The sequence below is a fragment of the Molossus molossus genome, unplaced genomic scaffold (genome assembly GCF_014108415.1).
Source record: "Molossus molossus isolate mMolMol1 unplaced genomic scaffold, mMolMol1.p scaffold_m16_p_1, whole genome shotgun sequence".
In the NCBI taxonomy this organism is placed as follows: domain Eukaryota; kingdom Metazoa; phylum Chordata; class Mammalia; order Chiroptera; family Molossidae; genus Molossus; species Molossus molossus.
The window spans coordinates 239,813,704-239,831,987 of record NW_023425344.1 but is presented as its reverse complement, the minus strand read 5'-3'; the positions used below and the strand labels follow the sequence as shown (position 1 = coordinate 239,831,987).

Here is an 18,284-nt window from a genome sequence, read left to right as displayed (position 1 = left end):
CCTGCTCTGCAGCAGCATTTTAACCTCTGGTCTGTGTGGCCTCCCATTTCAAGGGGCAAGTTCTACTGCAACCATAAAAACAGCCGTCTGAAGCCAGGCGAGTGTGTGAGGGGTGTCACAGTCCATCAAGCGGCAGGTGATTGGGAACCTGAGGAATGCAGAGACTAGGAATGAGCAGAATCTTATTTCTGCTGAAACCTGATGCAGAGAAAGCTACTCTTAGCTACCTTTCCTGGGAGATTATAAATGATGAATTTGAAGGTTGGGGAGCAACCACCATCATGCTCTCTATAATAACCTTATCTCCTGCTTGTGATTTCAAATCAAAGGTTACTATTATACCTTATATACCTACACCTCCCAAAAGAGTGATAACTTGACTTTTTTTTTTATTGAAATACTTTCCTTGCTGGGTTCTAGCTTCGCTTATTTAGCAGCTATTAAAAAATTATGAAGCCCGGCCAGTGTGGCTCAGTGGTTGAGCCTCAATCCATGCAGCAAGAGGTCGCTGGTTCGATTCCCGGTCAGGGCACAAGCTCAGGTTGTGGGCCTGATCCCCAGCGGGAGGCATGCAGGAGGCGGCCAGTCGATGTTTCTATCTCTCTCACCCTCTCCCTTCTTCTCTCTCTAAAATCAGTAAAGAAAAAAAATTTTTTTAAAAGAAGAATATGTAACAAACATGGCCAGTTTGGCTCAGTGATTGGAGCATCAGCCAGCAGACTGAAGGGTCTCAGGTTCAAGTGCACGTACCTGGGTTGCAGGTTCCATCCCCAGGTTGTGAGGGAAGCAACTAATTGATGTTTCTCTCTCTCTTTCCCTCCCTTCCTTCCACTTTATCTAAAATTCAATGGAAAAATATCCTTGGGTGAGTATTAACCAAAAAAAAAAAAAGATTTTAAAACATATAGGAGATACCAGGGACACGCGGATAGGAAAACTTAAGTTAAAATGAGGACAAAGAATTTTTTCTTTTCTCCACCAAAAGACTGTTCCAATATGACGGATACTGTTTCCTGTGCTTCAGTTCCAGGTCCTCTATAGCTCGGTTTCTTCTGATTCATCTTATCTACCATGGCCAGATTAATCTTTCTAAAATACCACTTCATGATGTCATCTCCTACCTTCCCTAGAATTTTCAGTGGCTCCCCATTGTCTAGGGTAAAATCTAAACTTGTGGGTTTGAAATTCAGATTTCTTTTTTTTTTTTTTTTAATCCTCACTTGAGGACATTTTTTGTTCAGATAGAGTGGGAGGGAGAGAGGGAAAGAGAGAGAAACATCGACGTGAAAGGGACACATCGAGTGGCCACCACCCACACGACCCAACCCGGGCCGGGGACAAACTGCAGCCGAGGTACGGGCCCTTAGCGGGAATTGAACTTGGGTCTCTCTGGACCACAGGCCGACGCTCTAACCGCTGAGACAAAATGGCCCAGGCTCCTTTCCCTTCTTTATCTGAAGTCCTGCTCAATCTTGCAGGCACTCTTCATATTTTTTGAAACCAAACATTTTTGCATATCCAAATTTGGGATTTCCTTTCTTCTTCTTCTTCTTTTTTTTTTAATCCTCACCCGAGGACATTTTTCCATTTTTTGTCCAGGTAGAGTGGGAGGGAGAGAAAGGAAGAGAGAGAGAGGGAAACATCGATATGAAAGGGACACATCGAGTGGCTGCCACCCACACGACCAACCAGGGCCGGGGACAAACTGCAACCGAGATACGTGCCCTTAGCAGGAACTGAACCTGGGTCTCCCCGGACCGCAGGCCGACGCTCTAACCGCTGAGCCAAACCGGCCAGGGCCCTTTCTTCTTTTTTTAATCACAAATTGCCAGTGACACTTTATTTTTTCTTTTCAACATTGTCTTCTGCAGCTTCCTGGGTTCTTCTTGCTCGGACGCCAAAGAGCGTTGGCATGGGCCATGTGAAGCCTGGAGAACACCTTGAAGTTCCTCTCCTCCTCTGTGATGACCCTGGCTTTTCCTTCTTGTAGACGTTCCGTAAGGGCATGGCCAGTCCTGGCAGCTGGGCAGTCAACCTGAGTTCTTCAGCAGAGCTGACTCCTCCGGTGGCTGCACGTTGGCCTGCAGGGGGGTGGACTTGCTCCGCCTCCTGGGATCTGGTAGAGTAGGCAGTTAGCCAGGCATGAGCACAGCAGGGATGACAGGCCATGTATGGAATGTCCCAGGGCGGAAAGTCCTGGGTGACTAGCAATGGGCCAAACTCGAGAAAACAACTATTATAGGCTAGGACTTCACTCCCAGTGTGACCTTTTCTCCCCAACATGTCCTTAGTCATGTGGTTGAGACCCCTGTAGAGGAGGAACAAGGGGCTGGAGAACAGCCTCAAAGGATTTCCATACAAGCCCTTGCATGACTACTCCCTTAAGCAGTAAGCCCTCAGCACAGTAAGGCTCTGATCAGCATCAAATGATCTTAGGAACAGAGCCTTGGGTCTTTTGATCACAGAGATGGAATTTTGGTCAAACTAGAGCTAACATCTAGGCCTCAGTTGTGTTTCAGCTTCAGCCCTAGAAAAGTAGCAAAACCAGACAAGTGATACCATGGCTGACATCAGGACCAGCGTCAATGACCAATGACCCCCTCCCCCGTCCTGGCATTGACCAATCAGTAGAGACCACGAACCTGAAAGGACACACCTGGAAAGCTGATGAAATATCTTATTGAGATCCTCCCCCAAGACCTCCTCTAAATTTCCTGCCTTTAGAAAACATATTAAAAACCCTTAAGGTAAGGGACCCAGTGTGCTCTCCCTCTCCCTCTCCCTCTCTCTCCCCCTCTCTCTCTAGATCACATCTGCACCCTTCCCTCCTTTCCTTGGGTGCATATTGCTTGCTTGCTTTCTCCTAAGCTCCAAGGGCCCTCCTTTTGCCACAGTAACTTGTGTGCTGAGTCCACACAGCCCAGCTGGCTCACTTCTTCTGCCTCTGTGACTTTCTTTCAGGAAGGGCTGAATAAACCTCTTTCACTAGAGTTCTTGACTCTGAATTCTTTTTTAGCTTAACTCAAGGACTGAGGTCTGATATCACTGCAAACAGATCCACCGAGATCCCAACAGTCTGGGTCCCCTTTTCGTGGATCAGGCCACACCCAACTCCTCCAAGATGGGTCCAGACGCAGGGTGCTGTGTGCTTTGGTTTGCCAGACCTTGTGGATCTTTAATGCTGGCTGGTTAAAACCATGTGGCAACATGCCACTGCAAACCCTTGTGGAAGTGGGGCTTTCAAGATCATGTCGGCTGGACACCATGGCTGCTGCCTGTAGGCCTTTTCTGTAGGAGAACGGCCACTGGAAAAGGTCAGTTTAGGATTTCCCTTACCACATGTTATCTGCAGTTGGAGTCCCATGTCATGCGGGGCTGTGACTAGATCAGTGCATCGCTAATTACAAGAGTTCAACGAGCACCAAATGAAAACAGTGTTTACGGTACATCTGGCTTTAAGAGGATTGCTTCGTTGCAGCCACTATGGAAAACTCTATGGTGTTACCTCAAAAAATTAAAAATTGGCCCTGGCCAGTTTGGCTCAGCGTTTAGAGCGTTGGCCTGCGGTCCGGAGAGACCCGGGTTCGGTTCCCGCTAAGGGCGCGTACCTCCATTGCAGTTTGTCCCCGGCCCTGGTCGGTTGTGCAGGTGGCAGCCACTCGATGTGTTCCTTTCACGTCGATGTTTCTCTCTCTCTCTCTCTGTTCCTCTCTCTCCCTCCCACTCTACCTGAACAAAAAATGGAAAAATGTCCTCTGGTGAGGATAACAACAACAAAAAAAATTTAAAAATTGAACTGCCTTTTAACCCAGTGATCCCACTTCTAATAAGCCTGAAACACCAAACAGAAAGAATATATGTACCCCTATGTTCATAGCAGCACTATTTATAATAGCTAAGATCTGGAAACAGCCCAAGTGTCCATCATGAGATGAGTGGATAAAAAAGCTGTGGTACATGTACACAATGGAGTACTACGCAGTACTAAGAAAGACAGATCTCTTATCCTTTGAGATGACATGGAGGGACCTGGAAAGTATTTTCCTAAGCGAAACAAGCCAAGCAGAAAAGGACAAATGTCACATGATCTCACTTATTGCTGGGATGTAATGAACTAAACAAACTGATGAACAAAATAGACCCAGAGTCATAGAAGTAGGGTACAGACTGACAAACCTCAGAAGAGGGGAAGGGAGGGAAGAGAAGGGATAAACCACAGAACTTATGAACTTATATGCACGTATGCATAACTGATGGACATAGACAACAAAGCTGGGGACGGAGTGCGGGGGATGGGGAGGAGGGTGTCAATGGGAGGAAAAAGGAGAAACATCTGTAACAGAAGTAAATTAATAAAAAAATAAAATAAATACAAAATAAAAGGATTGCTTTGTGTCTCAGCCAAAGAGAAGACCTCTTACCTTTCAGAAAAGAAACAGCCCATTCTTCCTGTCTTGTGTTCAAAATGCTTATGTTGGGGTATTAGCTAATTATTTATCATATATTTGTCCGCCATGACTAATTCTATTTTATGAATGAAATGGAAACAGAGGTAACAATACTGGCCTGACCTCACAGAGCTGAGCCATTGCTAGAACCGTTACTTCTGCTAACATATTAGGTGACCCTTTTAAACCAGGGGTCACAGGCCATCAGGAACTTGTGTAAATATTCTTTCGCCTTTTCTCATCCTTTCTTCTTTCCTCTGAAGGGTCAGATAGTAAATATTTTAAGCTTTTCAGACTATGATGGTGTCTTTGCAACTGCTGATCTCTGCCCCTAGAATGGAAAAGCCGTGAGCAGTCCATAAACTAGTGGGTGTGGCTGTGTTCCAGTGAAACTGTATTTACAGCCCGGCCGGTGTGGCTCAGTGGTTGAGTGTCGACCCATGCACCAAGAGGTCGCCGGTTAGATTCCCGGTCAGGACACATGCCCAGGTTGTGGGCCTGATCCCCAGTGGGGGGCATGCAGGAGGCGGCCAGTTGATGTCCTCACTCATCGATGTTTCTGTCTCTCCCTCTCCCTTTCTCTCTTTCTAAAATCAATAAAGAAAAAATTAAAAAAAAAAAAACACAACAACTGCATTTACAAAACAGGCAGCAGGCTGGATCTGGCCTGCAGGTTGTATTTTGCTGACCCCCTACATAGGAGGTTTCTTTCTCTCTGTTCCTGATATTGGGTTGGAAAGTCAGTTATCCATAGGAATTTTCAGTTTTACACCTGAACAGGCTGTGCAGTTGGATATAGGCTTATGTGTAAGTTATGTCCATGTCTGGGAAGCCTGGCAGTTTAGGATGAAATTGGGAAGTTGCGGCAATAGACTGTATACCTAGCCGGCTGTAGACAGCAGTCATCCCATGAATGGGGACACTGGTCTCCTAGGGGACCGCTGAGCATTTAGGAAGTAACCAGCCTGGTGTCTTCTCCACCGTTGAGGGGCGGAGTTGCATCCTTACCCTGCATAGCTAGAATGTTCCATCGTGGCCAAAGTCTGTGCCTACAGTCTACATGTTGTCCCATTTTTCACATGTGATTGTGGACCTCAAGAAAAGTCAGAATTATGACACGTGTTACGGTGAGCTCCCTGGTCGTGCCGTCATCTGCATCACGCGCAGTTTTCTGGTGGCAGAGGGCTGGGAGTGATGGATTCCTCTGTGTTGAGGTGCACCCTAGGGAAGTGTTATAAGAGGTGGCTGATACCTGTCCCCCAGGGGAACAGGTAGGTTTGAAAACAAAAATGTCTTTTTTTTTTTCGGTACGTACCCCTAGTGGGAACCAAACCCGCAGGCCAACGCTCCAACCGCTGAGCCAAACCAGCCAGGGTGAAAACAAAAATGTCTTAAAAATTAATTATCCATGTGTTTGACACCCCTCTCCCCATCCCCAAGAATGCTCACATTCTTTAAGGGTAGTTTCCGACAAAGGTCGGGCAAGTTAATTCCAGTTCCCCTGTTCCCAGAGCCAGAGCCCTTTCAACAGGATCCGAGTTGGGATCAAGACCAGTATGGTTTTTTAGTGGTCTTCAAGTCAGTTGTGGAAAATATCAGCAAATCCTCATTAATTCCAGGAAAGAATTTCAGTGGTTTCTCGAGAGTTTAAACTACTGTATAAAGAAAGAAAAGAAGGAAAACTTTAATCATTCTGCTTAGGAGAAAACAGACCAGTTTTAGGCAGAATTAATGTAAATAATGAGCAAATAAGTCTCTCAGTTGGCTGTCAACTCTTGTTCTACTGTAAATCTCTTTATACTTTATATAATAATAGTAAACATTTACTCTGTGCCCCTCGATGACTTGCCCATGCCTGTGAGCTTGACCAAAGCTGCACACAGCCTGTGTAGTTAACCATGCTGCCACCCAGCCTCTCAATTTTTATTTTCATTTATTCATTTTTTATTCATTTAATTTTTTATCCTCACCCGAGGACATTTTTTGCATTTATCTTCAGATAGAGGGGGAGGGAGAGAGAAACATCAACGTGAGAGACACATGGAGACATGGAGTGGTTGCCCTGCAACGGAGGTACGTGCCCTTAGTGGGAACCGAACCGGGGTCTTTCAGGTCCACAGGCTGATGCTCTAACCGCTGAGCCAAACTGGCCAGGGCCAGCCTCTCACCTTTTAAATGGATGTTGTAGCCGTCAAATGTATGAGTGTATTCCTTCTAATGGATCTACTGGTTTTTATAGCAGACCGATTGGGCTCTCATTCAACTCCTTACTTGGCAACGATTTCTCACACTTACCAGCGGCTAGGCAGGACTCTGACACCCTATGGGGGTGTCCCAATAGGTCTTTGTGGCCAACAGCAGGATTGGGTGAGGTGAAGAACTCCCCGCGTGATGTCACTTGCAGCTGAGCGGAGCAGATCTGTTTCCCAAGGGTACACCTGTTAACGAATCTCACAAGACAGGTGTAGCAAATCAAAAAGCCCATGTATTAATTTACAGTGAGAAATGTGACTGCCTGGAAGTGGTTTGGTGAGCTTGGGAATGGGGAAGGGAAGGTTGGATGAGCTGAATGTCGAGTGCCCTTGGTAAAATCCATTGGTAATAGCCCCCTGTGTAACACGTGCGCTGGCTGCTGATACCCCAACCTCAAGGTCAAGGTCAGCGCTGCTAGTGCTCTGGGTGGGTCTTGGAAGTGGTTTCACCTTTGAGAAATTTGTAGGAGTCTCCAACATCCTGACCCTTGCCCATTTCCACCCCGCCCCTGTGTTAAAGGGGAAGCTTTAGTTCTTTACATATGCTAACGCAGTCTGCTCCCGGTGGGAACCGGGAACTCTCTCTCCGGAACTTTGCATATCTATACCCCAATCTGGAAGGGAGGCCATTTCTGTTCTAGCTGGTGGGACACGTAGGGCAGAGCCCACGGTGATTCAGAGCCCTGGTAATTACTAGTGACATTGTTTTCATGGTACTCAAAGGCCTTTCATCCCACTGGCTCCCTGGTCTCCTCGTGGCTCCGCTGCTCACTGCTCCGAGAAGGTAAGTCATACATCACCTTGCAATCTCATCATTTATAACATAAAATGAGCGGTACCAGAATAGGGCAGGTCTGGTCCTGTGTGCAGGGAGGACGGATGGAAGAGGGTCCAGGTAGTCGGGGAGGAGGAATTCAGATGGTTCAGGTGGTTGGGGTGGGGGGGCCTCAGAAGGTCCAGGTAATCGGGGCAGGGGCCTCAGAGGGTCCAGATATTGGGGTGGAGGGCCTCAGTGGGTCCAGGTGTTGGGGTGGGAACCTCAGGGGGTCCATGTATTGGGGCTGAGGCCTCAGGGCGTCCAGGTATTGGGGTGGAGGGCCTCAGGGGGTCCAGGTGTTGGGGTGGAGGGCCTCAGTGGGTCCAGGTGTTGGGGTGGAGGGCCTCAGGGGGTCCAGGTATTGGGGTGGAGGGCCTCAGGGGGTCCAGGTGTTCGGGTGGAGGGCCTCAGGGGGTCCAGGTATTGGGGTGGAGGGCCTCAGGGGGTCCAGGTGTTGGGGTGGAGGGCCTCAGGGGGCCCAGGTGTTGGAGCGGGGGCCTCAGGGGGTCCAGGTGTTGGGGTGGAGGGCCTCAGGGGGTCCAGGTATTGGGGTGGAGGACCTCAGGGGGCCCAGGTGTTGGAGCGGGGGCCTCGGGGTCCAGGTGTTGGGGTAGAGGGCCTCAGTGGGTCCAGGTGTTGGGGTGGAGGCCTCAGGGGGTCCAGGTGTTGGGGTAGAGGGCCTCAGGGGGTCCAGGTGTTGGGGTGGAGGGCCTCAGGGGGTCCAGGTGTTGGGGCGGGGGCCTCAGGGGGTCTAGGTGTTGGGGTGGAGGGCCTCAGGGGGTCCAGGTGTTGGGGTGGAGGGCCTCAGGGGGTCCAGGTGTTGGGGCGGGGGCCTCAGGGGGCACAGGTGTTGGGGTGGAGGGCCTCAGGGGGTCCAGGTGTTGGGGTAGAGGGCCTCAGGGGGTCCAGGTGTTGGGGTGGAGGGCCTCAGGGGGTCCAGGTGTTGGGGTGGAGGGCCTCAGGGGGTCCAGGTAGTTGGGGCCTCGGGCCTTGGAGGGTCCGGGGGTTGGGGCCCAGGGCCTCAGACACGAAATTGAGTCTGGAGGGAGCTCCCCAGACACAGCCTTCTGCCATTACAGGGACAACGCAGTTGTTCTGAATTGAGAGGGAGGGATGGCCCCAGGCCTGGGTGACACCCTGGGGAGGGACTGAGTTGAGGGGGTGGGGAGCTGTGTTATCACACTGAAGTCTGGGCTTTCTTCTCTGCTGACTGCCCGGCCCTCTCTCCCTGCGCCCCTCCCACAGCAGGCAGTGTTCAGCCCTCACGGAGGCTTGGGCGTGGGGGGCCCTGCAGAGCCCCGCTGCTGCCCCGTGCCAGGGGAACCCTTAGCCCTGGGTGAACTGCAACAGGCTTGCTCCACGGCTTTGCAATGCCCCCTCTCCCAGCCTGCCCAGAAGCTGCTGCTGCAGCCTGAGACCAGGAAGGCACACTTAGAGAGGGGCCCTTCCTCTTCCTGCCTTGTGTGGTGGCAGGCCCCGAAGCAGGCTCGTAAGGCAGACTGGGACCCTGGCCAGGAGCCCGTTGGGTCCAGCTGCAGAGCTTAGTGCCAGCTCTGCCACTTCTTAGCTCCAGGCCGGTCAGAACGCTTGAGGCCCAGCCCCCTCCTCTGTACAGTGGGGACAGTAGTAGTGCCTGCCTCGGATGGCTGTTGGCAGACAAGTAGTCCATGAAGAGCTGTGAGTCAGGCGCACAGTAGGCACGCGCGGGTGGATGCCGGCTTTGTGGGACTTGAAGCCTATTCTTGGGGCTGGGGGGTCTTTAAGAAAAGAATGTAAAATTGCTAATATAAAATGAGGTATAACAGTAAGCATTTGTTTCAAATGATGAAAGAAAACACAAAGTATATCATTAAAAGTTGGCATCCTGCCCTGGCTGGTTTTCTCAGTGGTTAGAGCTTCAGCCAGTGGACCAGAGAGTCCAGGGTTTGATTCTCTGTCAATGGCAGGTACCTGGGTTGCAAGTTTGATCCCCTGCTCCGGTCTGGGTCCTGCAGGAGGCAACTAGTCGATATGTGTCTCTCACATCCATGTTTCTCTCTCACCCTCCCTCCCTTCCACTCTGTCAAAAAAAAAAAAAAAATCAATGGAAAAACATCCTCTGGTGAGAATTAAAAAAACAAAACAAAACAAACCTGGCATTCCAAACATCACAAAATACAAAAATATAACCTAATATTGTTATTAATCAGCTGGTTCATATATGTCTGCGTTGCTTTTTTCCTACATTTTTCGGGCTGTGTACTCTCGTTTCTTCAGGTGACAGTGATTGTGGAATGTCATTTTCTTGAGAGAATAGCAAGATTTCACTTACTTTTCTAGTATGATTGGTTGGGATTTGTTTTTTTTATTTTAGATAGTTTAGAAAAACTTTTTTTAAGTTTCACAATTGGTTATTGATAATGTCATGTAAATGTTTAGCACTGTCAAATTTGGAGAAACCTTTCTCAAGTTTCTTTCATATATGCATTACAAGGGTTCAGGGCACTTTAAGGGTGTGTGTGTGTGTGTGTGTGTGTATGTGCGCGCGCGCAGTGACTAATCTCAAATACTGAGGATGCTCATTCAACACAGTTCTGGGGCCCTTTCCCAGGGTCTCGGAAAGGGCCTGTGAGAAGGAGGGGAGTTGAGGGTTGTTTCAGTATTTCATGGTAAATTCTTCTGTGAGTACTCAATACATGTTAACTAGGTCATATGTTATTGTACATATTTATGTACACGCATCTTTTTTTTTTTCCCCCCCTGTTAATCCTCACCCAAGGATATTTTTTCCATTAGTTTTTTTGGAGAGAGTGGGGAGGGAGAGAAAGAGAGAAACATTGATGTGAGAGACACATCGATTGGTTGCTTTCTTCGTGCACCCCAACAGGGCCTGGGAATCGAATCTGCAGCCCATATTCGCTCCCTCGACTGGGACTCTGACCCGTGACGTTTTGGTGCTTGGGCTGATGCTCTACCCACTGAGCCTCATCAGCCAGGACTTGATACTCAGCTTTTTTTTTTTTTAAATCGTCACCCGAGGACATTTTTTTCATTTTTTGTTCAGGTAGAGTGGGAGGGAGAGAGAGGAAGACAGAGAGAGAGAGAGAAACATCGACGTGAAAGGGACACATCGAGGGGCTGCCACCTGCATGACCCAACCAGGGCCGGGGACAAACTGCAACTGAGGTACATGCCCTTAGCATTGTTTCTCTCTGTCTCTCTCTCTCTCACCCCCTCCCTCCCTTTCACTCTAAAAATTAATGGAAGAATATCCTCGAGTGAAAATTAACACAAACAGCCCTGGCCAGTTTGGCTCAGCGGTTAGAGCGTCGGCCTGCGGTCCGGAGAGACCCGGGTTCGGTTCCCGCTAAGGGCACGTACTTCGGTTGCAGTTTGTCCCCGGCCTGGGTTGGTCGTGCGGGTGGCAGCCACTCGATGTGTCCCTTCACGTCGATGTTTCTCTCTTTCTCTCCCTTCCTCTCTCTCCCTCCCACTCTATCTGTACAAAAAAATGGAAAAAATATCCTCGGGTGAGGATTAAAAAAAAAAAAAGAAAAAAAAAAAAAAAGAAAATTAACACAAACACACACACACGCACACACATTGCCTATGTTGTGGGCCCCATCCCCAGTGGCAACAGGAGGCATGCAGGAGGCAACCAATTGATGTTCTCTCTTATTGATGTTTCTATCTCTCTCTCCCTCTCCCTTTCTCTCTCTCTAAAATCAATAAAGGAAAAACATTTTTTTAAATAAAAAAAAAGATGAGTATCGCCCTGGCCGGTTTGGCTCAGCGGTTAGAGCGTCGGCCTGCGGTCCAAAAAGACCCGGGTTCGGTTCCTGCTAAGGGCACGTACCTCGGTTGCAGTCTGTCCCCGGCCCTGGCTGGGGTCGTGTGGGTGGCAACCAGTCCATGTGTCTCTCTCACATCGATGTTTCTCTCTCTCTTCCCCTCTCTCCCTCTCCTTCTGTCTGAAAATAAATACAAAGATGTCCTCAAGTGAGGATTAAAAAAAAAGACTTTCTTTTCTTTTTCTATTAATTGGTTTTTGTAATGAAGAAACAAGCTTTTGCTGGCTGGTGCTGTAAAGCCAAGAATGCAATTAGTAAACAAATAGCTCTGTTTAGATCGAATGATGCCAGAGCAGTCAGCCTTGGTGCCTTTCTTCCTACCCCTGAGTTGCAGATTCTGATCTAGAAAAATGATCATCGGAGGATGTGAGGGAGGAGCCAAAGGCAGAGTGTAGAAAACCTGCTTGGACTCAGTAAGCACAGTGTCACGTGGACGTTCATTCACAGGAGATGGGGAAGGTCTGAGCGGGGCTTATTTTTCTTACCAGAACCATTGTCCTGGGTTGCTGGTGTCACCAAAGCCGGGAGTGGTTTGATCAGAGGGAGCTGGTGTTGGCAGGCGCCAGAGTGACTCTGAAAGGCAGAGGGATCAGATCCCTGTGGACAGCTGAGGGCTTCTCGAGAATGAAACCACAGACCTCAGCTTTCCACTTCATCCACTTTTTACAGAACCGCTGGCTGGTTTCGAGATGAGATTTCAGTAGTGCACGAGGGAATCTTTCAAGGAAGCATCTGGGGGTGGGTCACAAGGGAACGGGCCCCAAGGCCTTGGCACCACAATGCAGTTGGCAGTGCCATGGGTGTGAAGAAGACATGGGTGCTGGGGGTGGCGGTGAGCTGTGGGAGCGTCTCCTCGCCGTGCCCGGTGCAGAGGGCTGTGGGCAGGCTCGGGAGGACCCGGTGCAGAGGGCTGTGGGCAGGCTCGGGAGGACCCGGTGCAGAGGGCTGTGGGCAGGCTCGGGAGGACCCGGTGCAGAGGGCTGTGGGCAGGCTCGGGAGGACCCGGTGCAGAGGGCTGTGGGCAGGCTCGGGAGGACCCGGTGCAGAGGGCTGTGGGCAGGCTCCGGAGGACCCGGTGCAGAGGGCTGTGGGCAGGCTCGGGAGGACCCGGTGCAGAGGGCTGTGGGCAGGCTCGGGAGGACCCGGTGCAGAGGGCTGTGGCAGGCTCCGGTGGACCCAAGGGCATTGGGCTGTCTCACAGGGCACTTTTCTCTCCTGTCCGTGATAGATGGGGGGAAAGTTAATTCTATTAGTAGTATGGTTGGTATGTTTTCATTGTGGCTGGCTAAGATTTGAACTTATTTATAGAGTTGGCAAAGGTTGATTTGGGCCTTGACCTAATTCTCTGTAAGAAAGCTTTTGGAAAATAGTTCTAGTGTGGTGGTCAGTGCTGCTTCTGACCCAGCAGACAACCACCTAACTTGTGGGCAAGTGCGAAAGCGATAATTTTCTGGTCAAATGTTTGCGCTTTGGAAGCTTTAACTTGAAGTGAAACCATCAGACCTTTATCCTGTTGCTGTAGGATAATGAAAAAAGGTTCCTCTGTTGGATTGGGGAGCATGGGGTAAGGATTGGAGAAAGAGTAGATAGTTCTGTGGGCACCTCTATAGCTGCCTGTTCCTCCTGAGGGTCTATCCAGATGGGAGGTGGGGACACTATTGGAGTTTGGGCCTGGCTTCTGGGGTTGTCAACTGTCATGAGTTGTTTTCTTTCCCGTCAAATCTTTGTGTTTTACGATTCAGATAGGAGCAGAGGGCTGGTATGTGACCATCGCCCTGGGGATTGGAGTGTTTTGGAGATATGTTTGTCCACCCAGTGAATGGCATCCATTTCTATGTGAGCATCCAGGCTGAGCCTGTGGGTGTAGAAAGGGTGTTGGCCCATTTGGAAAATGCTACATAAAAACCAAACCAAACAGCCCTGGCCGGTTTGGCTCAGCGGTTAGAGCGTCGGCCTGTGGTCCGGAGAGACCCGGGTTCGGTTCCCGCTAAGGGCATGTACCTCGGTTGCAGTTTGTCCCCGGCCCTGGTTGGGTTGTGTGGGTGGCGGCCACTCGATGTGTCCCTTTCACATCGATGTTTCTCTCTCTCTCTCTCTCTTCCTCTCTCTCCCTCCCACTCTATCTGTGCAAAAAATTGAAAAAAAAAAATGTCCTCGGGTGAGGATAAATAAAAAAATAATAAAAAAAACCAAACCAAACAAACCTAAAAAACTGACAAAGAAGCCCACAGGGTAGATTGTAAGTAGCACGTTCCATTCTGTGATCTTGGAAGTGAGCTGTTGGAGAGTATTAATAATGGGGGAATGTGGTTGTTAAGAAGGGGGGCTCTGCCGGCGTAAAAAAGATGTGAGGTCTTGACTTTGCATTTCACCTCTACAAGCGCCAGTTGTTGGCCACTGGCAAGTGAGTTCATTTCTTTAAGCCTTAGTGTCCTCATCTGTAAAAGACACGACTGCACCTGTGTTGCGGAGGATACAATAAATAATGCAGGTGAAGCTCCGGGCATGGTGCCCGGGACGTGGGAGGCATTGTAGAGCTTGTGTTACGTATGTTCTGTAATTCTTCGGATTGAAGCAAGCTGGGTACTCAGTGATCACTGTTTTGGCTGAACTTCTTCAGGCCAAATTGACACGACCTCTGATCGTCTCGAGAACATTAGGAGTAGGATGGTCTTAAGACTATCTCTGGACTAGCCAGGTATCCCACCTGTGAAGGGAGAGTCGAACTCTGTCTGTCAGGAAGGACCCACCTGTGGCTTCAAAGCAGTCTTTTGTCCACACCTCCATGGAGAGGGGACAGGAGTCTAGTTAGTGCAGAGCTGCAGAGCCGCTGAGGTCCAGACGGGATGTCATTGTAACTTTTCCCTTTCTTTGGTTGGTATTGAGTTTTCACATGTTGATTGATGCAAAACAAAACAAAAAACAAAACTGCAAGAACTCTCGCACAGAGGACCGGAAGAATGGCTTCTCACTATATACAGAAACGTGTATTAAAAAGACATGCTAAACAGGTGCTGATCAACCAGGTTGCCCTCGGTAGGTGGCAAAGCACTTTGCTATAAATACTGCAGAACTTCTCTGTCTCTGTTCAAAGGAAAAGTTGTTTTGCATTTCAGACAACAGAAAGGGTTGGACAAGCCTCTCACTCGTGTGTGAGAAACTGAAAACCATGTGGAAGATTTTCCTTTAAATGGAGCCAGTCTCAGTTTGAAGTGAAAGCCCTGGTCTTCATTTGCCCTCCATGCTTTATTTCCCATATGTGCCCGGCTCAAGACCGTTCATTCACCCCCACCCCGCCCCCGCCCCCGCCCAGTGATCTCGAGGTGTGTGCAGGGCACAGCTCAGCTTCAGACCTTTCTCTTTCACTTTTGGTTAGTCAGAACCTCCATCTGGCGGTATTTGAATATGAGTGTTTTCTGTGGCTTTTCTGTGGCTCCTTTTCAAAGTATTCAAAGCAGTTTAAAAATACATAATGTTCAGCGATCTGACCAAGAGCTAATGTAAGTACTTATTCTGGGACTACTTTTAAGAAAGAAAAAAAAATCTATTAGATTTGAAATTCTTAATTCTTACTGTACCTTGGAAAGAGATTTAAAAAGGTTTGAAAAACGGGACTACTCTGCAGTCATGATGCTTTTAGTAGTGGCAGGAGTAGCAACCAGCACCGTTTATAAAAACAGAAGAGCTAAGATTCTTTATTTAATATTAAACAGGAAACTGCCAGTTGTCTGCAGCAAATGGTGGTGGGTTTTCAACAAACCTGCTGCCGGGCTCGTCTGTGTTGAGAAGCCTGAGACATTTCTCTCTCTGTTCTGTGCCGATTGTGAGTTTTCATGGAAATCTTAACGAAAGCATGAGCATGGGGAGCAGGTTCCGTATTGCAAGGTTGGGAAGCAACACATTTCCACTGGAACCGAAGGGGATTTGGAAGCAAATTGCAAACCTCTCCGAGAGTGGAAACGCTTGGCACGCTTGTTCCGCCTTTGTACAGGGCTGCCACTCACCCAACACGTGCGTCTGAGTGTTCTTTCTGAAGACCCGGGCTTCATTTTAAGGTCAGCCTTCAATTTCTAGAGAATATAATTTGCTGCTATTTTTAGAGCATCATGATTGCTCGTAATAACTAATGGAAAAAAAAAAACTCGATGGAGAAATAAATGTGTAACAGCTGTGTCTGCTTAAACTTGATTAAAGGAAGTATAAAAAAAAAGTAAACAGAATGAATGTGACAATAGACAAGGGAGAGACAAGGACCCCTCTCGCTGTGAGAAGTTTTACGGACATAACTTGTTCCGCTCTGGAGTCCTCCGTTGTCTGTGTTTAAAGTTTACTTTACTGTTTGTCTTGAGTGGGATCAGTGTTGTAGTGAATAATTTATAGCCAGCATGAATGAGCTCATTAGTCACCTTTTCAGACTTTAAATGAGTTTTGTGGTTGTCATTACTCCAGCCTTCTGTTCAGCCGCCGAGCAGAATGACAGTTTGGCGGTTGGCTGCCTTGTTGTGGGGCAGCCTGCTCCCCTTCAGGTCTGCGCTGCGTTTGTGTTTCATGGAAACCTTCCCTTTCCATCCCTGTGCGGGTCCAGGGATGCATGCCTTTTGCACCCCAAGTTTAAATGAGAAGTTTTTTGGGGGGTTAAAAAAAAATCTTTCAATTGCATCTGCCAGACAGAATGAAGTGGATGGAGCGAGCTTTTTTTTTCTTTTTTCTTTTTTTTTTTACCAGCAACTGCTGTGTATCATTCCCTTTGTGCTCGGGTTGATATTCATGTTATTCAAAAGCAGCAAGCTGGGGGTGTTGTGGAGGGGCCGAGCCAGGCCCTCACATGGTGGCAGGCCTTTCAGACAGGGTATGTCACTGGGGTTTGGAGGGAGAGGCTGCTTCAGAGTGGGTGATGAGTACAGTCCGGACATCAATATAATGTGTGTATGGATGAAGAAATTTACTCCAGCAAATCTGCCAGGCCAAATTTCCAAGCCAGAGAAAAGCACGTTTTTCCTACAAAGGGGTCGGCAAGATGTCCAGTAGGATCCCAGCCAACTCAGGGGTCCAGATCGTGAAGGGTGGCCATCACTTCTTTTTCATCTCCACGTCTGCCCAGTCCACACCCGTCAGAGACAACACAGTGTTACAGTTGCTTGCTCACCATGCCCTTGGAGACTTGCCTGGGAAGCGGGTAGGTGGGAAACCAGCCTGGGCATGCCCCTAGCAGGGGGGATGTCTTTGCAACTGATGTCATGAGGTTCATCCTTCCCTTTGAACCTGGCCTGGGCAGCCTCCTGAGAGCTCTGATATCTGCTCTCCGGGACTGGGCTCCATCTGGAAGCCCAGGACCGTGGGGCACACCCACCTCGGCCCTCGGTAGCCTCTGCTGGTACTCTCGGTGCATGGATGCTTGCCTGCCGTGTCTCAGCCAAGCGCCTGGACCCATTCTGAGGGCTCTTTGACGTTTGCTATGAGCAACAGGCACTAATGGCTGCCGTCCCCAACGTGGGCAGCACCCCCTTCCGGGATCCATATTGTTAGACAGCTGGCCTAGCACTGTGTGAGGCGTGTAGAAAAGATGCTCAATATTCCTCTGTGGAAAAAATGCCAACTTAAAAAGGACGCCTGGTTGTTTGGGGGCCAAAGCTTCGAAGCCAGTCAGAGTCACGTGTGTGGGTACAGAGAAATGAGGTGGTCGATTGCACCCACAGAAAGACAGCAATTTGTCTGGCTACTTACTTCCCCGCCTCCATCCTATGAGACAGCGCTCACCTGCCCTCCTGCCCGGGCCTGAGTCACAGCACTGAAGGCACAAGAGATGCTGTTTTTGGAAGGAGTGCGGTTGCAAGACAGAAAGTGTTGTTGATGAACCTCACTATCCAACAGAAGAGAAAATCTTTTAGGTCTGGCTGTTGTAATAAATTGAATAAGTTGCTAACCTCCCAAAAGGACTTGGTCCGGCAGGGAAATAGGTTGGTAATATTTCAATCTACGTGTTGTTTCCCAGAGAGCTGCTCAGAGTGGGAGCTCTCACTGTTTAAAAAGACAAACTTAAAGAGAAGAATTGATTGTTTTCTGTCACATCTCTCTGTGAAAGAAGGACGAGAGAGTCATTTCTTGGCGTGGTTAAGCCTTTGGCAGACCCAGCCACAGAAACCCATGAGCCTGTGGTACTTGGTGTACTCGCTGAAGAGAGGAAAACAATAAAAGCTCTTAAAAACTTTGGAGGAGGGAAAGGTTGATGCTGCTGCTTTTCTTCCGCTAATCTGTATAGTTACTAGATACCAGGCCGGGACTTTTTTCTGTTAAGCTATCCATATTTTTAATTACCACTCTTCCACAGTCTATGAGCAAGAGACGTGTAAGACAGGGTCCCTGACTCTCAAGGTACTTCCAATCTGTTTGACGCTCAGTATCTAGATGATTTTTTTTTTTTCCCCCTCACCCGAGGATATTTTTCTATTTATCATTAGATAGAGTGGGAAGGAGGGAGAGAGATAGAGAAACAGCAATGTGATAGAGCTACATCGACTGGTTGCCTCCTGTACGACCTGACCAGGGCCGGGGATGAACTGCAACCGAGGTACATGCCCTTGACCAGAATCAAACCCGCAACTCATTGGTCGGAGGGCTGGCACGCTAACCACTGAGCAAAACCGGCCAGGGCTAAATGATTTTTTTTTTTTCTTTTTTTTTTTTTATCCTCACCTGAGGACATTTTTACATTTTTTACTCAGATAGAGCGGGAAGGAGAGAGAGGAAGAGAGAGAAACATCGACGTGAAAGGGACACATCGAGTGGCCGCCACCCACACGAACCAACCAGGGCCGGGGACAAACTGCAGCCAAGGTACATGCCCTTAGCGGGAACCGAACCCGGGTCTCTCCGGACCGCAGGCCGACGCTCTAACCGCTGAGCCAAACCAGCCAGGGCCTAAATGATTTTTTTATTA

At 48.9% G+C, this 18,284-nt stretch overlaps 1 protein-coding gene across 4 annotated transcripts in view; it reads left to right on the top strand.

Annotated features, from left to right (window-relative positions):
• FOXN3 (forkhead box N3) overlaps window positions 1–18,284 on the top strand; it is a 378,852-nt gene that overhangs the window by 131,960 nt on the left and 228,608 nt on the right. The window contains exon 1 of one of the 4 annotated variants that reach the window (XM_036240728.1): window positions 14,825–14,847. The exons of the other annotated variants lie outside the window; for them this stretch is intronic. The gene's annotated coding sequence lies outside the window, so the exon portion shown is untranslated. Of the gene's footprint in view, window positions 1–14,824; window positions 14,848–18,284 lie in introns of those variants that run through there. 4 annotated transcript variants of the gene reach the window in all.